Source organism: Cryptomeria japonica, chromosome 11, assembly GCF_030272615.1.
Source record: "Cryptomeria japonica chromosome 11, Sugi_1.0, whole genome shotgun sequence".
Lineage (NCBI taxonomy): Eukaryota > Viridiplantae > Streptophyta > Pinopsida > Cupressales > Cupressaceae > Cryptomeria > Cryptomeria japonica.
Genome location: NC_081415.1, coordinates 20,519,382 through 20,538,440, shown reverse-complemented (window position 1 = coordinate 20,538,440; position 19,059 = coordinate 20,519,382).

Here is a 19,059-nt window from a genome sequence, read left to right as displayed (position 1 = left end):
CTCTCCAAAAGAAATTCCCTCACACTTCTCTCACAATTCTCCAATCTTCCATGTCCCTCATTACAAAAATCACCTCCTTTAAATACTATTTTACATTCTAAAATGGGGTTAACAATAATATTTTATAATATTCCCCATATCTCTAATATCTCCCAATTACAATATTAAATCTCTTTAAATAGCTTATAATCTTTATTAAAATAATCGGACATATAATTTTAATGGTTCCACTTAATTCAAGCTCCATGTATCATTATCCTATTACAATTTTGAGTTTGCATGAATAAATGGATTAATGTTATTTGAGAGGCTCGAATCCTTTGTAATCGGGCCGCCATTCACTTGAATGAATAAAAATAAGAATTGCCCAATATTTTTTCGAAGAGGCCACTAACATAGCATTTGGGAGTGCAAATAGCGAAGGGGGAGGTCGACAGTTCCAACTGTTGGCCTTCCCATTTAACTCGCTTAATCTTTGAATAGGGCTTAAATAGAAACTAGCCCCTTTTATCACTGAGAAACCCACTTTCTCTAGCGGTGGAGAGAAAGTATAGTGGAGGGGAGGTCAAGGTTTCAACTCCCCTTTACACCAATTTTAGAAAACTGATAACCAACACTGAAATCATCGCATCATTAACCATTTTTAGTGCATAAAAATAATCCACCTGGATCAAACATAGTAAACATTATCAGTATTGTGCTTACCATCAAAAGATATAGTTGCTTTTCCTTTGATCAAACAAGATTTATCATCTCCAAATCTTACTAGACCTCCATTGTATTCCTGAAAGGTTAAGAATTTACTCTTATCACTAGTCATGTGATGTGAACATCCGGAATCAATAATCCATTCATCCTTATCTTCAATTTTAGCTGCCAGGGCCTGCTCTACCGGTTGAACAGTAGGTGTCAGTTGATTCTGTTGGATCCTCATCAGAATCATCAGTAACTCTTCTTAAACTTGTATCTCTGATAATCATGGTTAGGCTTATATGTTCTTTTAGCTTCTTCTCTTAATCTTGCATGTCTATTAGGACACCTAGAAGCCATATGACCAATTTTATTGCAGTTGAAACATTTAAAGGGTGCTTTACCTTCATACTTACTTCCAACTGGACCTTTAGGCATTTTCCTTGCAAATAGTGCTTCAAGCTCTTCCAGTTATCCATTGTCTTTTTTGATTTCTTCAAGTTCTCTTGCATAAAAGGCTTTCCAATCAGATTTCTGAGATGATGATGATGATGATGCAGATGATGATGATGCCTTAAAAGCTAAATTTGTCTTAATAGTAGCAATAGGACCAAATTCCTCAAGTTCAAAAGCTGAAAGTTTTCCAACCAAAGTATCTCTAGATACTGATGCATTAGGCATTGTTCTCATTTCATTTATAGCAGTAACTTTCATTTTATATGCCGGTGGACAAGCTCTTAAAACTTTAGAAACAATCTCATCTTCACTTAAGGTTCCTCCACAACAAAATGCCAATGGACAAGCTCTTAAAACTTTAGAAACAATCTCATCTTCACTTAAAGTTCCTCCACAACATTGTATACCCAAAACAATTTTAGTTACCCTTTCCATAAAAGGAGAAATTCTTTCATCTTCTTCCATTTTCATATTTTCATACCTGACCTGGAAGCATTCAAGTTTTGCAATTTTGACTGTGGTATCACCTTCATTCAATGTTTCCAATTTGTCCCAAATAGCTTTAGCAGTAGATCTATCTAATAATCCCATGATTTGTTGATCTGACAATGAGCTTAAAAGTGCTTCTCTTGCTTTGCAATCATTTTCCTCATCTTTAGCCAAGGTTGGTAGATTAGGTTGACCTTGAGTAGGAGCAGTATAACCATTCTTTGTAACATCCCATATGTCCTTTCCAATGCAATTCAAATGTGTCTCCATCTTAATCTTCCATATGCCATAGTTGGTTCCATCAAGTTTAGGATTGTCCTTCCTGAAATAGTTAGAAGACATTGGATCTCCTCAAGCTGTTAAACTTTTGCAAAAAGAGGACTAGGCCCTGATACCAATTGTTAGGTCCCAGAGATAACTGAGAGGGGGGGGGGCGGGTGGGGGGGGGGGGGGGGATGAATTAGTTTTCTAATAAATTCAAACCAAAATTAGCTTAACCAAAACTTAATGCTTAATATCGGTAAACCAACTTTATGTCGATAGATAATTTTATCAATTAATTGCAGTATCGGTAAAGATTAATGCATGAAACAAAAAGACAATAACATCTACAACACATAACATAGATATTTGTATGTGGAAACCCTGTAAGGTGAAAAACCATGGTGGGAAGCTTTACCAACAATCAAATGATACTACTGTAGATAGTATGTGTGTACAATATGGATTTTGCACATGCAGAAAGGCCAGCTGCCTAGAGCTCACTACTCAATCACAAAATGAGAGTCGCACTGACTACAATTCGATGGTTAAATCCAATGATAATGTACTACTCAAAATAGCATCTTCATATGTTGGATTCAATACCAATTTAGCTCTGATATGCCTTCTCAAAACCTTCCTTCAATCTTCAAATGATGTATGCGTGTATAGCTCTGATTATTTTCGCATATTCACACTTACTTACATTTTCATATCAATCTCACAAATGAGATCTTACATATATACTGAAGCCTAAGACCAAATGTGTAGGTCGGCTTACAAATAATATTACAATTAAATCAATTACAAATAAATCAATATGTGATGCATCATGTTGGCTCAATGTATTTACAATAATAACAAATCATCTCCATAACGTTTCGTGTTGATCTAGAATAGATATGCTTGTCGGTGCATAACCTAGACCTATTTGTCGGTAACAACAAATATGCAAACCCGAATAGATCAATAACCAAATCACCAAAACCAAGTGATCAAATAATGTCTTTGACATAACTAGGTAGTCTCCAAGTCATTCCAAGTTTCGGTGAACCAAATACCAGTGACTGTGCATAAGTCACTTACATGTCAGTGGACAAAACCAAAGATCTCCAAGTGTTGACAAGTGTTGATAAGTGTTGACATCAATGACAAAACCATATCAACATATCCAAAATACCAACAATCTCCCCCTTTGGCATTGATGGCAACACAAGATGGAAAAACCATCAAAGTGCCAAAACAGAAATGCCAAAAATAAAAAACCAACAATCTCCCAAAGAGATCATTAACCAGAAATCAAAATACATAATATCTCTCCCCTAGGAATAATCTCTCCAAAAGATAATGTGTTTTTCCATAATATCTCTCCCCCTTTGACATCAAATACCAAAGCAATACAAAACCAAATACAAATACAAAATACCAACTACTCCCCTTGAGAAGTAGCTCTCCTCATCAAAGCTGGAATAAAAGATTTATCTATTAATTATGTCAATTGATAAAAAACATCAACTGTCTAAGTCTCTATCAGTGGGGGTAGAACTCCAAGCTACTCTCTAAGATATTCAAAAGTCTCTTTAGGCAAAGGCTTAGTAAAAATATTTGCAATCTGCTCTTTAGTATTCACATAAACCAATTTCACTTCTTTTGCTTCAACATTCTCTTTCAGAAAATTGAATTTGATAGAAACATGTTTAGTTTTTTAGTGAAATAACGTGTTCTTAGATATATCAATTGCTACCATATTATCACAGTAAATAGTTATAGGTTCCTTGCATTTTACCTTTATGTCCTTCAACATTTGTTTAATCCATAATACCTGTGTACAATTAGTTGTTGCTGCAACATATTCTAATTTTGCTGTTGATATTGATGTACATCTCTATTTCTTGCTCAACCATGAAATTAGTCTGCTACCAAGAAAAAATGCTCTGCCAGTGGTGCTTTTTCTGTCATCTACATCTCCTGCCCAATTAGCATCTGTGTATGCACATAAATCAAAATTTTCATCTCTAGGATACCATAAACCAAGATTTGTAGTGCCTTGTAGGTACCGAAAAATTATTTTTACTACTGATTCATGATTTTCTTTAGGACTACTCTGAAATCTTGAGATAATACATACTGCATTCATAATATCAGGTCTTTTTTGTGTCAAATATAGTAAACCTCCTATCATAGACTTGTATCTAGTATTACCAAACCAAAGTTCATGAGGGGTCTTACCGGTTTCACCTTTGATGTGAACTCTGTTGAATGTATAAACTGTTGTACTAACTACTTCTCTCCAATATATATGAGGTGGGTTTCCTTCTGATATCATGCTTCTATTTGCATCCAAAATAGTTTTGTTTTTCCTTTCCACAACTCCATTCTGCTACGGTGTCCAGGGTGCTGATAACTGTCTTCTGATCCCATTCACTTCACCTAATGTATTAAATTCCTTAGGTGTGAATTCACCTCCTTGATCTGATCTCAAACATTTGATTTTCTTATCGATTTCATTCTCTACCATCACCTTGAATAGTTTGAATCTCCCAAATGCTTCATATTTCTCCCTGAGAAAAGTAACCCAACACATTCTAGAATAGTCATCAATGATTAGCATTAAATACCTATCTCCTTGTATACTTCTAGTTCTTGTTGGACCACATAAATCAGTATGCATTAACTCAAGAACATTGTTAGATTTCTTTGGAATACTCTTGAAAGTTGCTCTAACTTGCTTTCCAAATTGACATTCCTTACATACCGGATTGTGAGGTTTAACAATCTTAGGTAAATCTCTTACTGCCTTAGTTGTACTTATTTTCACAATGCAATAAAAATTTACATGACAAAGTCTCTTATGTCATAACCAACTTTCATCAATATGTGCAATCAAACATGTTTTCTCATTGTTATTCAAATGGAAGATATTACCAGATGCAATTTCTAAACCAGTTCTGTTTAAGATTTTGCATTTACCATTCTTAAAATGTAACCGAAATATTTTCTCAACTAATTGACCGACAATCAAAAGATTATGTTTCAAACCTTCAACATAGTAAACATTATCAGTATTGTGCTTACCATCAAAAGATATTGTATATGGTGAAAATGGATAACAATAATAACAAAATTGAAAGGCTAAATGAGTTCAACCACAAAACCCTAGCTTAACAACAACAAAGATCCACCATAACATATGAAGATTACCTAAGACAATGCAAATCAAATGAAATCACAAAGATTATACCATTACATGTCCAATAGGATTTGGATCTCCATTGATCTTGCTTGATATATTTGCTCTCAGATTTTATGTGCACAAGAGCTCAACAAAGAACGAAATGTGGTTGCAAATAGTGTAGTCAAGTGCATAGATTGATTAGCTAGGTTAATTAGAGTTTGATAATGAAGGAAGCATCTCCTTATATAGAAGACACTGTAAGAAATGGAGGGATAAGATTGAGAGGTGTAAAAGGAGGTCGGCTATGATTAGAGGGTAGGTAGAAGAAACAATAAAATAATGAAAGGGGTAGGTAGTGTAGGAATTAAGAGAGATGAATGACATGTGTCATGAGTAGAAAAGGTTAATGAATTAATTAAATAAATAGATATTTATTTAATTAATAGAAGAAATGAGATCAATTAAATAAATAAATATTTATTCAATTTAGGAAAAGGATAATTTAAATAAATAAATGTATTTATTTAAATGAGAAATAAGGCTAGAAGAGGATAAATGAATTAATTAAATAAATAAAGATTTATTTAATTAATAGAAGAATTAGGCTTAGATAATTAAATAAATAAAATATTTATTTAATTAGACATGACAATTTTGGGTGTCTACATTTTGCCCCTCTTTGAGACAATGCGGCTTGTCGCCTTGTTTCAAAGAAGATAAAATGAACTGATACAGAGTTGCCCCAAGATGGGAGTTATATGGCCCCTCGAGAGATTGGATGAGAATGTCTGAAAAGATTACAGACAATCTCTCGATAAGAAAAATGGGATAGAATGGACTGACCGGATAAAGTGACAGAGTCACGGGATAAAGTAGACTGACTCGGGAAATGAGGGCTAGGGCAAGGGTAGGCTATAAGATAGACCACAGGAAAAGGACATCCTCATTGTCATCCACACATCCATGAGAGCAGAGTGCAGAGCGAAAAAAGAGTAGTAGCAGTTAGTAGCGATGGCTTTCGTTCATAGATTCGACCGCGTTCGTCGATTCCAGAGGCCAGTAGAGGCAGGAGAGCCGGTGAGTACCACAAAACCTCCTCGTACTGTGATGCATTTATTGTTGTCATTAATGCATGGTAGATAGGACAATAAATGTGCTTTAGGTTATGGTCCAAAAATGTCAAAAAAAGTCTAAGCGCGTTTGCATTGGTGCCAGGCACGTCTGGGTTTGTGCCAGGTGCGTTTGTGTTTGGAAACGTGTTTGCATCGAATGCGGCTGTGTTTGTGCTATGTAGGAGCGTCTGTGCCAAGAAGGCACGTCTATGTCGCCCAGGCATGTCTATGCAGAGCATAGGCACGTCTGTGTCTTTAAGGCACGTTTGTGTTTTTCAGGCACGTCTATGCAGTCTTTAAGCGCGTTTATGTCAGAAAAGCATGTTTATGTCCAAAAATGTGAATTTGCATCTTCTAGGTCAAATCGACGGTTCTGTGATGAACATACGCTGTCGATTGGATAAGCTGCTGAGAGGATACACTCAAGAAGGTCTTCTAGGGAAGACTAGAATAGATCAAGGCACTTTGTGATGAACAGTGAGTACCAAGATAGAGTACTTTGTGATGAACAAGGAGTACTAGAATGTGAGCAGCACTTTGTGATGAACAGGGAGTGCAAATGTGAGCAGCACTTTATGATGAACAGGGAGTGCAAAACATGTAGTACTTTGTGATGAACAAGGAGTACCACTAGGATAGAAGCAACACTTTGTGATGAACAGTGAGTGTCACTAGGATAGAATGTCATATGTACTTAGATAAAAAGTAGCATTTTATGATAAACAGTGAATGCCACTATGACTAGCATGATTGATTTGCTTGACTACAAGAGTATTTGCCGATGCTAGAGTCACGGGAGAGATTCCCGTCAACACAGAGATTGCGACCTGAGTTGACACTTGAGGACCGAGCAGCGATTGAGGCTATGGGATTGAGACATGTTCTGTATGTGCCTGAGTTTCGAGCGAAGAAGGGTTTGCTGACTGCACTGGCGGAGAGGTGGCACTCTGAGACATGTACTTTTCATTTGCCGACGGGTGAGATGACAATCACCCTAGAGGATGTATACAGGATTCTACAGATACCGATTGATGGGGAGCTAATTTTGTACAATCGAGATGGAGACAGAGAGGCCCTAAGACGAGTGTTCTAGGACCCAAGATTGGAGATGAGGGTCGGGCATATGGCTTGGGACACTATGATTGCGACAGGATTAGCGTTGCAAGCAGTGATAGGAGGAGCAATCAGTGGGTTCCTGTATCCTGATAGAGCGACACAAGGGTTGGCTATGGGTTGGGGAGGAGCATTGGAGACACTAGTGACACAACACACCAGATATGCTTGGGGACCGTGTGTGTTGGCACACCTATACTATGAGCTGCATTAGTTTGTATACCACGGATCAGTGGGATTGGGCTGCGGGGTGACATTATTGCAGGTGTGGGCTTATGAGCATCTATCAGTGACGAGACCTATACATTTTAGGGGCAGAGGTCACAAACGTAGTTTCATGCACTTGTATGATATGATCACGTTGCAGCCATGGATTGGCAGGTTAGAGCACTGGCGGTGGGTGATAGATGATATTGATGTGGTCATATGGAGGCCATACCTGGGATGCAAGGAGTGGGAGGATGATGCGGGAGAGCTTCCCTACACCTTTCGGAGTAGGTACCTAATTGGGCAGATGCCCTATCTACTAGAGAGATAGCTTGTGGACAGGGTTGGCAGGCAGTTTGGCAGGATCCAGAGGATGCCACGGGGCTCAGGCATGTATGCACGGACACTCAAGGATCAGGCACAGTTTGGACCCTTGTTATCATATGATCAGGCTGTGATGCAACTAGTAGAAATGGTGCCCCTATCTTGGGACATGTGGCCAGAGATTGAGGATGCTGGCATGGATGCTGAGTATACAGCCTACTGGGTCGAGCATCCATTCCCACACCTGACGAATCTAAGAGAGTTATTTGAGGGAGATGGTGGTGGGGATGATGATGATGATGGAGCTGATGGGGGCAGAGGCCGACGGAGGAGGAGGGGGGCAATTGGAGAGAGGAGGGTTGCACCGCGGAGGGAGGGGGGAGAGGAGAGGTAGGCTCGAGTGGTGAGAGGTTGCGGTGGATTGCCGCTACAGGTGCCAACAGCACAGGGTCCCAGACAGGTGCAGGTACAGGGATAGGGACAGACACCAGTATAGGTATAGGCATAGGGGCAGGCACCCGTACAGGGGGAGCCATAGGCAGAGCTACTGTAGAGGAGGATGAGCTGACTGAGCTGAGGGAGATCTGTCAGGGACAGGCAGATGAGATCTAGGACCTAGAGAGGGAGAGGGATAGGCTCATGAGGCAGCTCAGAGATACTGAGCGGGAGTGAGACTAGGCCATTCAGCACTACATAGAGGTTGAGATAGCACTAAGGGCTGGGAGATAGGCAGCAGAGAACATAGGGGCCGGATATGCCTATGTTCTGTGAGCCGGGGAGGAGATTGCCTACTGGCGGGATCTTTATTATGGTGCAGTGCCAGTGGATCAGCGGGCGAGGAGCTTCCATAGACCATTGCAAACAACGACAGCTATGGGAGGGAGCCAGAGGAGATAGGCATCTAGTGGTGGGGTTATGGGTCCTCCACCACCACCAGATAGAGGGGATAGGAGGGATGATCCTAGGGCGGGTCCTTCGGTGGCTCAGATTCCATCGAGGCTAGGTGACTCCGAGGAAGGGAGTTCATCATAGCCTTAGAGGGCTCCCTATGTATTAGTATTGTACCATTTTTGTATGATGATGTAGACACCTTCGGGTGATTGTAGCCATATGAATTTTTTTTTGACATCCTTGTATCATGACACTTTATATATATATGAGATGATTCATCTTTGCAGCTACTTTTTGCATGTTTACCTATGTGATGAGATGTTCTTATGTGATGCTTATGATATGGATGCAAATATGTATATAATGCAATGTAATATTTTTGTTCTTTTATGTTTTATATATGTTATGCATGATGCAAATGTGAGTGTATGTAATGCAGATGAATATGAAAATGCAAATGTAAATTGTGCTAACAGGTGTTGTGTGTAGGATGTGATGCAGTTGTGATATCTATATGTATGTATGAAATGCTTATATGTGGCAATACAGGTGCAACTACATGAAATACAAATATTTTTGGTGTGTCATTATACTCAGTCATGTGATAGTAGGCTACGTGGACTCGAGAAGGATGATGGAAGTCAATCAAGAAAGGGGGATGGAAGATAGAAGATATGAAAGTGAAAGAGATTCTTGTGCATTATCATCATTGAGCTTTATTATGGCAAGTAGGTTATGACAATCGAGGCATATGTTTGACCCAGAAAGTCATTGTACCTGTTTGCATGGAGATAAGACAGTCACAAACAAGGAATGCCCCAGTTCACACTAGACTCACAGTGTCCTCATATCCTTGAACAAGTCATAGCATTACTAAGAGATAATCCATAGACAACAAATATGATACCCCATCCTCGCCTTTCTAGTCAAAGACATCCTAGAGATAGAATCTCTAGTCAAAGACATCCCGGAAAAGCTAAAAGATATATCACCAAAAGATAAAAATCAAAAGAAAACCAAGACTCGACACCAACATCCACTGTAGTCCTCACGTTTAGTGTCTCTTGTCACTTATATAAGTCTTATTTGATTGTGGTCACAATGTTTACTTTCACAGAAAGGATAGATAGCACTGAACCATATGTTGCCTGAGTCTGTTGAAAGATTTGATTTGTTGAAGCCCATTTTTTTGTTGTTGTGTCTCATTTGAGATCCATGAAACTAATACTTTATTATGGAGAAGATGAAACTTTATTGTGGATCTATGCACGGATAGACTGAAGGAAGCTGGAAGAAACTGTACTCCTCGAAACATGTGATGTTCTCAGTTCCACACCCATCACTAGACATAGGATTTGTCGTCGCCCCAGATAGGATCTGATTTATTATGGATGGAAAGGGAGGTTTATTATGAATGGCTAAACAATCTTGGGTAGATCAATGACAAGCCATGATGGGAATGGGTAAGTTTATTATGAATGAATTGGTCGTGAGTGTGTGCAAAGTGAAAGGATGAGAGTGAATCCCGAAGGAGGGAGGAGCAATGTCTCTACGCATGGCACTGGTGACCTAGTTTGCACCATGGTACTTGCCCAGGGCGCCACCGAAGTGGTTTTCACCATTGGACGAAATATTTTTCTTTTTACTTTTTTCGATTTTTCAATGTTTTTTATGTCACAAGGTGCCTGTTTGCCAGGTTTTCACCAAGTAACGATTTTTTTTGTTTTATAAATTTTTTTTGTATTTTTGAATTTTATTATTTTTTTTGTATTTTTGAATTAGGATATTCTGAAGAGCTATGTGTAGAACCTGCGAAGGTGCATGTTGTTGATAGGATCCTCCAAAGGTTCACCTTCTGTAGTTGAGAGCTGATATGCCCCAGATCCATATGTTGCTGTAATGATGTAAGGACCAAGCCAATTTGGTTCAAACTTGCCCTTCTTCTCTTTGTCTTGTTGATTCTTGGGGTTTTCTCTGAGAACCAAGTCACCTACCTCAAATGTACGAGGCTTGACCTTGTGATTGTAGTTGCGACTCATTCATTGTTGGTAAGCCTTGAGATGATTAAAAGCAGTTTGTCTCCGTCCATCCAGTAGTTCAAGTTCTTGTAAGTGAGAGACCCTATAGTCTTCATCACTGATGATGTTTTGCAAAGAGACCCACAAAGAGGGTAACTCAACCTCAATAGGAAAGATGGCTTCAGTGTCGTAGACAAGTGAATAGGGTGTAGCTCCTGTAGGTGTGCGGACACTTGTGTGATAGGCCCAAAGTGCAGGATTAAGTTGGATATGCCAATTACGGCCAACATCGTCGACTGTCTTCTTAAGGATTTTAAGGATTGTCTTATTAGACGCCTCAGCTTCACCATTACCTTGGGGGTAATATGGCATGGAGAAATGATGGGAAATGTGGAAGCGGTTATAGAGTTCATGAACATCCTGATTTTTGAAGGGACGTCCATTATCAGTTATAATGGAAACAGGAATACCGTATTGACAAATGATATAGTTGAGGATGAACATAGCAATCTGTTTTTCAGTGACTTGTGTGAGAGGCACGACTTCAATCCATTTTGTGAAATACTTTGTGGCAGTGATAATGAATTTATGACCATTGGAAGAAGAAGGGTGAATCTTGCCTATGAGATCGAGTCCCCACTGACAAAAGGGCCAAGGAGACACAATTGGTTGTAGTTCTTGTGCTAGCGCATGTATGAGGTATCCATGAATTTGACATTGTTTACATTTTTTGACAAATTGATATGAGTCTTTTTCCATATTGGGCCAGTAATATCCAGTCCTAATGAGTTTCTTGGCTAAGGTAGGACCACTAGCATGTGGACCACATATCACTTCATGTACTTCACGTAACGCAATCTGAGCTTCATCACTTTGTAAACATCTAAGAAGAGTGCCATCTAGACCTCGTCGATATAGGATATCAGCTAAAATGACATATCGAGAGGATTGGCAAATGAAAGTGTGACGTTGGTTATTTGATAGATTAGGAGGTAGGGTATTGTCACAAAGGTATGTGAAAATGGAACCATATAACTAGGACTCGGGACCAACAATACATATCATCTCAGTAGGAATGAACTCATAGGAAGGAACCAAAAGGTTATCCACCAAGAACTCATAGCAGGTCTCATTTGGAGGTAGATCGATTAGTGAAGCAATTGTAGTCATGGCATCTGCAGCACGATTCTACTCTCTTGGTATCTGCTCAAAATCTATCTTTGTGAAGTGTTGTTTTAGGTCATCCACCATTTGTTTGTAAGGCATTAATTTTCATCTTTTGTTTGGTAATCATCAGTTTCTTGATGGATGACAAGTTGAGAGTGCAAGGAAATGATAAGTGGTATGATTTTGGTATAGAATCCCCTTGAGGAGTTATAAAGAGGATGCCAGCTCCTGCCCCATGCTGTGTGTATGAGCCATTGAAGTACAATTGCCATGGCTTTGCATGTGACATTGTTAAAATGGATTCATCTGGAAATTCTGAACTTAGAGGAACATCATCAATCATGGGAGCATCTGCTAATTGATCTGTGATGGCTTGTCCTTTTATTGTTTTTCTGTCCACATACTCGATGTCGAATTCACTCAGGATCATTACCCACTTGGCTAGTCGCCCAGTAAGTGTTGCTTTATTGAGAAGGTATTTCAACGGATCGATTCTTGCAACCAACTTAGTCTTATGAGTGAGCATGTAATGTCATAATTTCTGATGTTGCGATCTGGTTTACTGATAGGTACTAAATTGGAGATCCATTCAGGATAATCAATTGGGCGTATGAACCTGACATCCAATAATTTCTCAAGTTCTGCTTTGACTAGTAATGCCACTTGTGGATGCATTTTTCTTAATTTCTGTTTCACTGGCTTTGCTTCTGGTTTGACTATCAAATGATGCATTACCAAATCCGGATCTAATCCAGGCATATCAACGTATGACCATGCAAAGTTGATTTTTTGTTCTTTGAAGAAACTTATAAATTTTGACCTTTCGGGCTCTGTCAATGATTGAGCCAAGAATATGTTGTGTGGAACCTCTTCTATACCAATGTTTGTTTTGATAGTCTCCTCTACCAACATGGATGACTTTTCCTCATATGATGCTGGGAGAATGTCGAGCCTTCCATCTTCGGGTGCCTCAAAGAGGTTTTTGCCCTTAGATACATCCTTTCTTTTTACTTTTTTGGGGTCAGACAGCACCACAGTGTGGTTTTCACCATAAGACCCTTGGTTTGTTCTTATTTTCACATTTTTACGACTAGAAGGTCTGACACCCTCACCAAAATATGCCACGTTGTTGAGTTCTATAGTGTATCCCACTTTATGGTCCCCAAGGGGAAGATAATCTCGTATGCCAAGATAGTCAATAACAGCTTCATCATTTTGGAATGTGTCAAATTGTGCTGGTCCTTCATGATCCCAGTCAATGAGTTGATGGTGAACAAGGGGAAGGCCTTTAATGTCTTCGAACTTAGCAGGGCTAAGAGTGAAGATGCAGTTATATTCGGGTATGTCAAGGTAATTATCAAGGTCATCGATGGCACTCTCCTCATTAGTCTTGATCACGAATGAATCCAAATTATCATCACTAGTAGCGTATTCTGGGACAGGTGTTCTCACCCTATGTGATTTCAACCTAGAACCTTCAGACAAGGACTGTGTGGACTCCATAGGGGTTGTTTCTTGACCAACTTTGAACTTTTTATAAAATTCCTCTTCTTTTGTGGGTTCATCTGGCTCTCTGAATGTCTCGGTGAGCTCGTAGTCACTGGAGGATTTGTCTGAACCCCATTCCCATTTGTTGGAGTCTGTGGAATAGCGATCCTCTTGTTGAATTTTGGTAGCTTTGATTTGCAAGGCTTCTTTTCTCCTTTGAGTGTGGACCTTGGAAGTCAGGAAACCAAGTCCCTTCAAGCATTCCTTTTTGAAAGTCAATTCAGGTTGTAAAAGTTCAATGATGCCTTCCTTTCGTAACCCAAGAGGGCTTTTTCCATCATACCCGAATTTTTGTAGAATCTTGAAGCCTTTGCCATATTTCTCACATGGTAGACTAATGTGATCTTGTGTGTCATCTTCAATGTCTTTTTAGAGCATTTTGTAAAGATCTTCCTCTTCTAGTTCGTCCCATCTTTGAAAGGTAGTAGGATCCCATTTGAGTACCATGACGGATACTTGCTTGTTAGGATGTGGTCTTCCATATTCTTTTGGGGAACTCATGACTTGTCGTAAGTACATGGTCTGATTAAAAGTGTATTCTCCCATGCCTTTGTTCTGAAATTTGCCTTTAAGCTCACCTTGCTTTGATGTCAAGGTTTCAATGACTCAGGATCAATGTATGTCGAAGAAGGAATAGCTTCACGATTACTGAGAATGATGGTCTCAGTTTGTGATCTCAGGTTATTGCAATATATGAACGGATTAGGATCACCGTTAACTGTTACCTCGACTCCATTGTGGGGAAACTTAATGCATTGGTGATATGTCGATGGGACTACCCTTATTTCATGAATCCAAGGACGTCCTAGCAATATATTATAAGTGAGATCTAGATCTAGGACTTGACAAACCACATCCTTTGTAACTGGCCCAACTCTGAGAGGCAAGGTGACTGTGCCCTTGGACGAACGTTCTTCATCATCATATGCCTTTATGGTGATTTGATTTGTAGAATTCACAGCTTTATCAGAATATCCCAATTGTTTAATTGTACTCAATGTACAAATGTTTAGACCAGCTCTTCCATCTATCAGGACTCGCTTTATTCGATGTTTGTGTATGAAGGCTTCAACATGTAGTGGTGCATTATGTGGCTGACTTACAGAGGTGTCATCAACTTCTGTGAAGGTAAGGGAATGTGGAATGGAAAGGTATCCCACCATGGCTTGAAACTGGTCCACATTCAGATCAGTAGGAACGGTGGTGTCTCTCAAGATTTTGTCGAGAATAGCTTTATGAGCAGGGGATATGCGTAATAGCTCAAGTATGGAGATGAGCGCGGGTGTCCTCCCTAACTGTTCTACAAGGTCATACTCCGGTTTGGTTGATGAAGAAGTGGTGTTTTTAGTTGAAGCACCTGATAAAGTAATTTTACCTCGACGGGTTGTAACATGACATTCAGAGGTAGGTTTGGAAGAAGATCCAACACCTTTTAGGACAATCTTAGGTCTCTGAGTAGAATTCTCAGGAGTTTTGTCCTTGATGATAATAGTAGAGACATAATTGTCCATTGAGATGTGATTGATGGTTGAATCATAGTTGTAAGATGCTCTGGTATAGTTGGTTTGATCATTTGTGGCTTTATCTTTTCCCTTGTCATGCTTTGGGAAGGGCTCCTTAAACATCTCATGTTCTTGATTAGATGAGTGTCCCTCAATTTCAATGTCACCTCTATCAATGAGATCTTGTACGATGTTTTTTAGTCGATGAAAATTTCCTGTCTTATGACCCTTGCTCTTATGAAACTCACAATACTCGTCATCATTCCACCAATTTGGTTTAACCTTTGGTTCATATGGAGGAAAATCAAGAACTGTGATTACCTTGTTTGCCACTAGCTTTTTGAAAATTGACTCAAGTGGTTCTCCCAATGGAGTATACTTCCTTCATCATCTAGAAGTTGTTTGAGTATTCACTTGATTGTTTGTAGAACTTGATCCCGAAAAGATGAATTTGGGTCACATTGTATTGGCATCAACAACACCATCATTGACTGTGTTCTTGTTTTTGTTCCAAAATCTTGGCTTGTCTTTTCCTTTAAAGTCATCTTTGTTTTCTTTGAATATCTTAATGACTCCTTGCTCAATTAGGACCTTTTTTGTTGCTAAGCCTTTTTCAATGATGTCCTTGAAGGTGGACAAACAAGCTTTCCTTAGATCATAGCCAATGTCTTTGTTAACATTTTGTGTGAACATCTCTACCATTTGTTTTTATGGAATTTCACAAGAGCACCTGCTAGCTAGATTCCTCCATCTTTGTAAAAATGATGCAAAAGACTCTCCCTCTTTTTTCTTGGTGTTGCACAAAGTAGTGACTGATATGTTTGTCTCTATATTGTAGGAGAAATGTTGAATAAATGCCTATGCTAAGTCACCCAATGACTTAATACCAGGTGGGAGTTGGGAGAACCATTCCATAGCTTGATCACCTAAGCTTTGTGGGAATAATCTCATCAAATATGTCTCTTCTGAAGCTACTTCAACGCAAGCTATGAAAAATTGTCTTATGTGTGCCTTAGGATCCCCTTTTCCTCTATACTTATCAAATTTAGGCATCACAAAGTGTGTAGGAAATGGAGGCATTGGAATTCTCTTGTCGAATGGATAAGGACATATGTCTCTCATTGTGTAGGTTGGCTTCAGTGCATTTATGTCCTCCATTTTCTTTTGTAAGTCCTTGATTTGTTGCTCCAAATTGCTCTTAGGTGGAGATCGACTTCTTGAACCATACCCCATGTTTGAGGCACCCATTGGAGGAGGAGCATGTTGCATATATGGATGATATTGATCATACACATGTTCATATGGAGGAGGTCTATAGTGATGCTACATATATGGACCACTTGGTATAGATTCATGTTGAGGAACACTATATCTATTTTGTGCATGTATACCATACTCTACAGGCATGTCATGTTCTAATGTGTTGCCCCCAAATTTGACACGGGGTTTCCTTGTGTCCAAATTTTGAGTATGCCTTTGAATATCCAATTGCTTTGGTGGTTGATCCTTAGCTTGGGTATGTGATTGAGCATATCTTTCTGCATAAGACTTCCATAATGGTCTGCGAAGGTGAGTATCATATGCTTGACCCTATGTATGTGGGACCTCTGGTTTTTGAAGCAAAGACGATGGTGATTCAGGTACCATATATGGTCCTCTATTGCCTCCACTATTAGGCCTTCTTTGATCCATGTTGGAGTGAGTTTTTTGCAAAGGCTGATTTTCCATTATTTGAGACATGTCAAAATCATGAGGTATCTTGGCTCCACTTTGTGCCATCATTTGTAAGAAGTATTGTCTATCCCTCCTCATTATTTCCTCAACTTGTATCTCTGATAATCAAGGTTATGCTTATATGTTCTTTTAGCTTCTTCTCTTAATCTTGCATGTCTATTAGGACACCTAGAAGCCATATGACCAATTTTATTGCAGTTGAAACATTTAAAGGGTGCTTTACCTTCATACTTACTTCCAATTGGACCTTTAGGCATTTTCCTTGCAAATAGTGTTTCAAGCTCTTCCAGTTATTCATTCTCCTTTCTGATTTCTTCAAGTTCTCTTGCATAAAAGGCTTTCCAATCAAATTTCTGAGATGATGATGATGATGATGCAGATGATGATAATGCCTTAAAAGCTAAATTTGTATAATAGTAGCAATAGGACCAAATTCCTCAAGTTCAAAAGCTGAAAGTTTTCCAACCAAATTGTCTCTAGATACTGATGCATTAGGCATTGTTCTCAATTCATTTATAGTAGTAACTTTCATTTTATATGCCGATGGCAAAGCTCTTAAAACTTTAGAAATAATCTCATCTTCACTTAAGGTTCATCCACAATATTGTATACCCAAAACAATTTCATTTACCCTTTCCATAAAAGTATAAATTCTTTCATCTTCTTCCATTTTTAAATTTTCATACCTAACTCGGAAGCATTCAAGTTTTGCAATTTTGACTGTGGTATCACCTTCATTCAATGTTTCCAATTTTTCCCAAATAGCTTTAGCGGTAGATCTATCTGATAATCCCATGATTTGTTGATCTTACAATGCGCTCAAAAGTGCTTCTCTTGCTTTGCAATCATTTTCCTCATCTTTAGCCAAGGTTAGTGGATTAGGTTGACCTTAAGTAGGAGCAGTATAACCATTCTTTGTAACATCCCATATGTCCTTTCCAATGCAATTCAAATGTGTCTCCATCTTGATCTTCCATATGCCATAGTTGGTTCCATCAAGTTTAGGATTGTCCTTCCTGAAATAGTTAGAAGATATTAGATCTCCTTAAGCTGTTAAACTTCTACAAAAAGAGGACTAGGCTCTGATACCAATTGTTAGGTCCCGAAGACAACTAAGAGGGGGGGGTGAATTAGTTGTCCAATAAATTCAAACCAAAATTAACTTAACCAAAACTCAATTCTTAATACAGGTAAACCAAACTTTATGTCGGTAGATAATTTTATCAGTTAATTGCAGTATCGGTAAAGATTAATGCATGAAATAGAAAGACAATAACATCCACAACACATAACACAAATATTTGTACATGAAAATCCTGTAAGGGGAAAAACCATGGTGGGAAGCCTTACCCACAATCAGATGATACTACTGCAAATAGTATGTGTGTACAATATGGAGTCTGCACATGCAAAAAGGCCAGCTGCCTAGAGCTCACTTCTCAATCACAAAATGAGAGTCACTTTGACTACAATTGGATGGTTAAATCCAAAGATAATGTACTGCTCAAAATAGCATCTTCATATGCTAGATTCAGTACCGGTTTAGCTTTGATATGCCTTCTCAAAACCTTCCTTCAACCTTCAAATGATGTCTGTGTGTATAGCTCTGCTTATTTTTTCATATTCTCACTTACTTACATTTTCATATCAATCTCACAAATGAGATCTTACATATATACCGAAGCCTAAGACCAAATGTGTACGTCGGCTTACAAATAATATTACAATTAAATCAATTAAAAATAAATCAATATGTGATGCATCATGTCTGCTCAATGTATTTACAATAATAACAAATCATCTCCATAATGTGTCGTGTTGATCTAGAATAGATATGCTTGCTGGTGCATAACCTGGACCTATTTGCCGGTAACAGAAAATATGCAAACCCGATGATGTGGAGCATCATGAAAACATCAACCAAATAACCATTATAAAATATTCTCCATATATCATGTATTAAACTTGAATGATTTAAACCCTTCATCTATTCATTTCTTGCAAATGAAAACCAAGAATTTGTCCAAACTATGAAATTTACTCTATTCTGGTCATGAAATTACAGTCATGAACAGTCATTAATAACTCTTAAAATATAAAACACCCAGACAATCTCTCTGGTCAGATTCTATAAATGGTAGTTATAAAACTTTTCTCCAAATTATAGAAAGATCCAATGGTTAAATCCAAATTTATGATACGTTTTCCAAAACTGGTCGCAGTGAATCAGGGTTTTGGGTAGTTCCAAACGGTTTTCACCAAAACCTTCATAACTTTCTCAAATATAAATAAAAATGTCTCAAACAAAAGGGAAAAGAAATATGATTCACATATCTTTCCAATAAGTCTATTTAGAGGTCTTAATAATATCA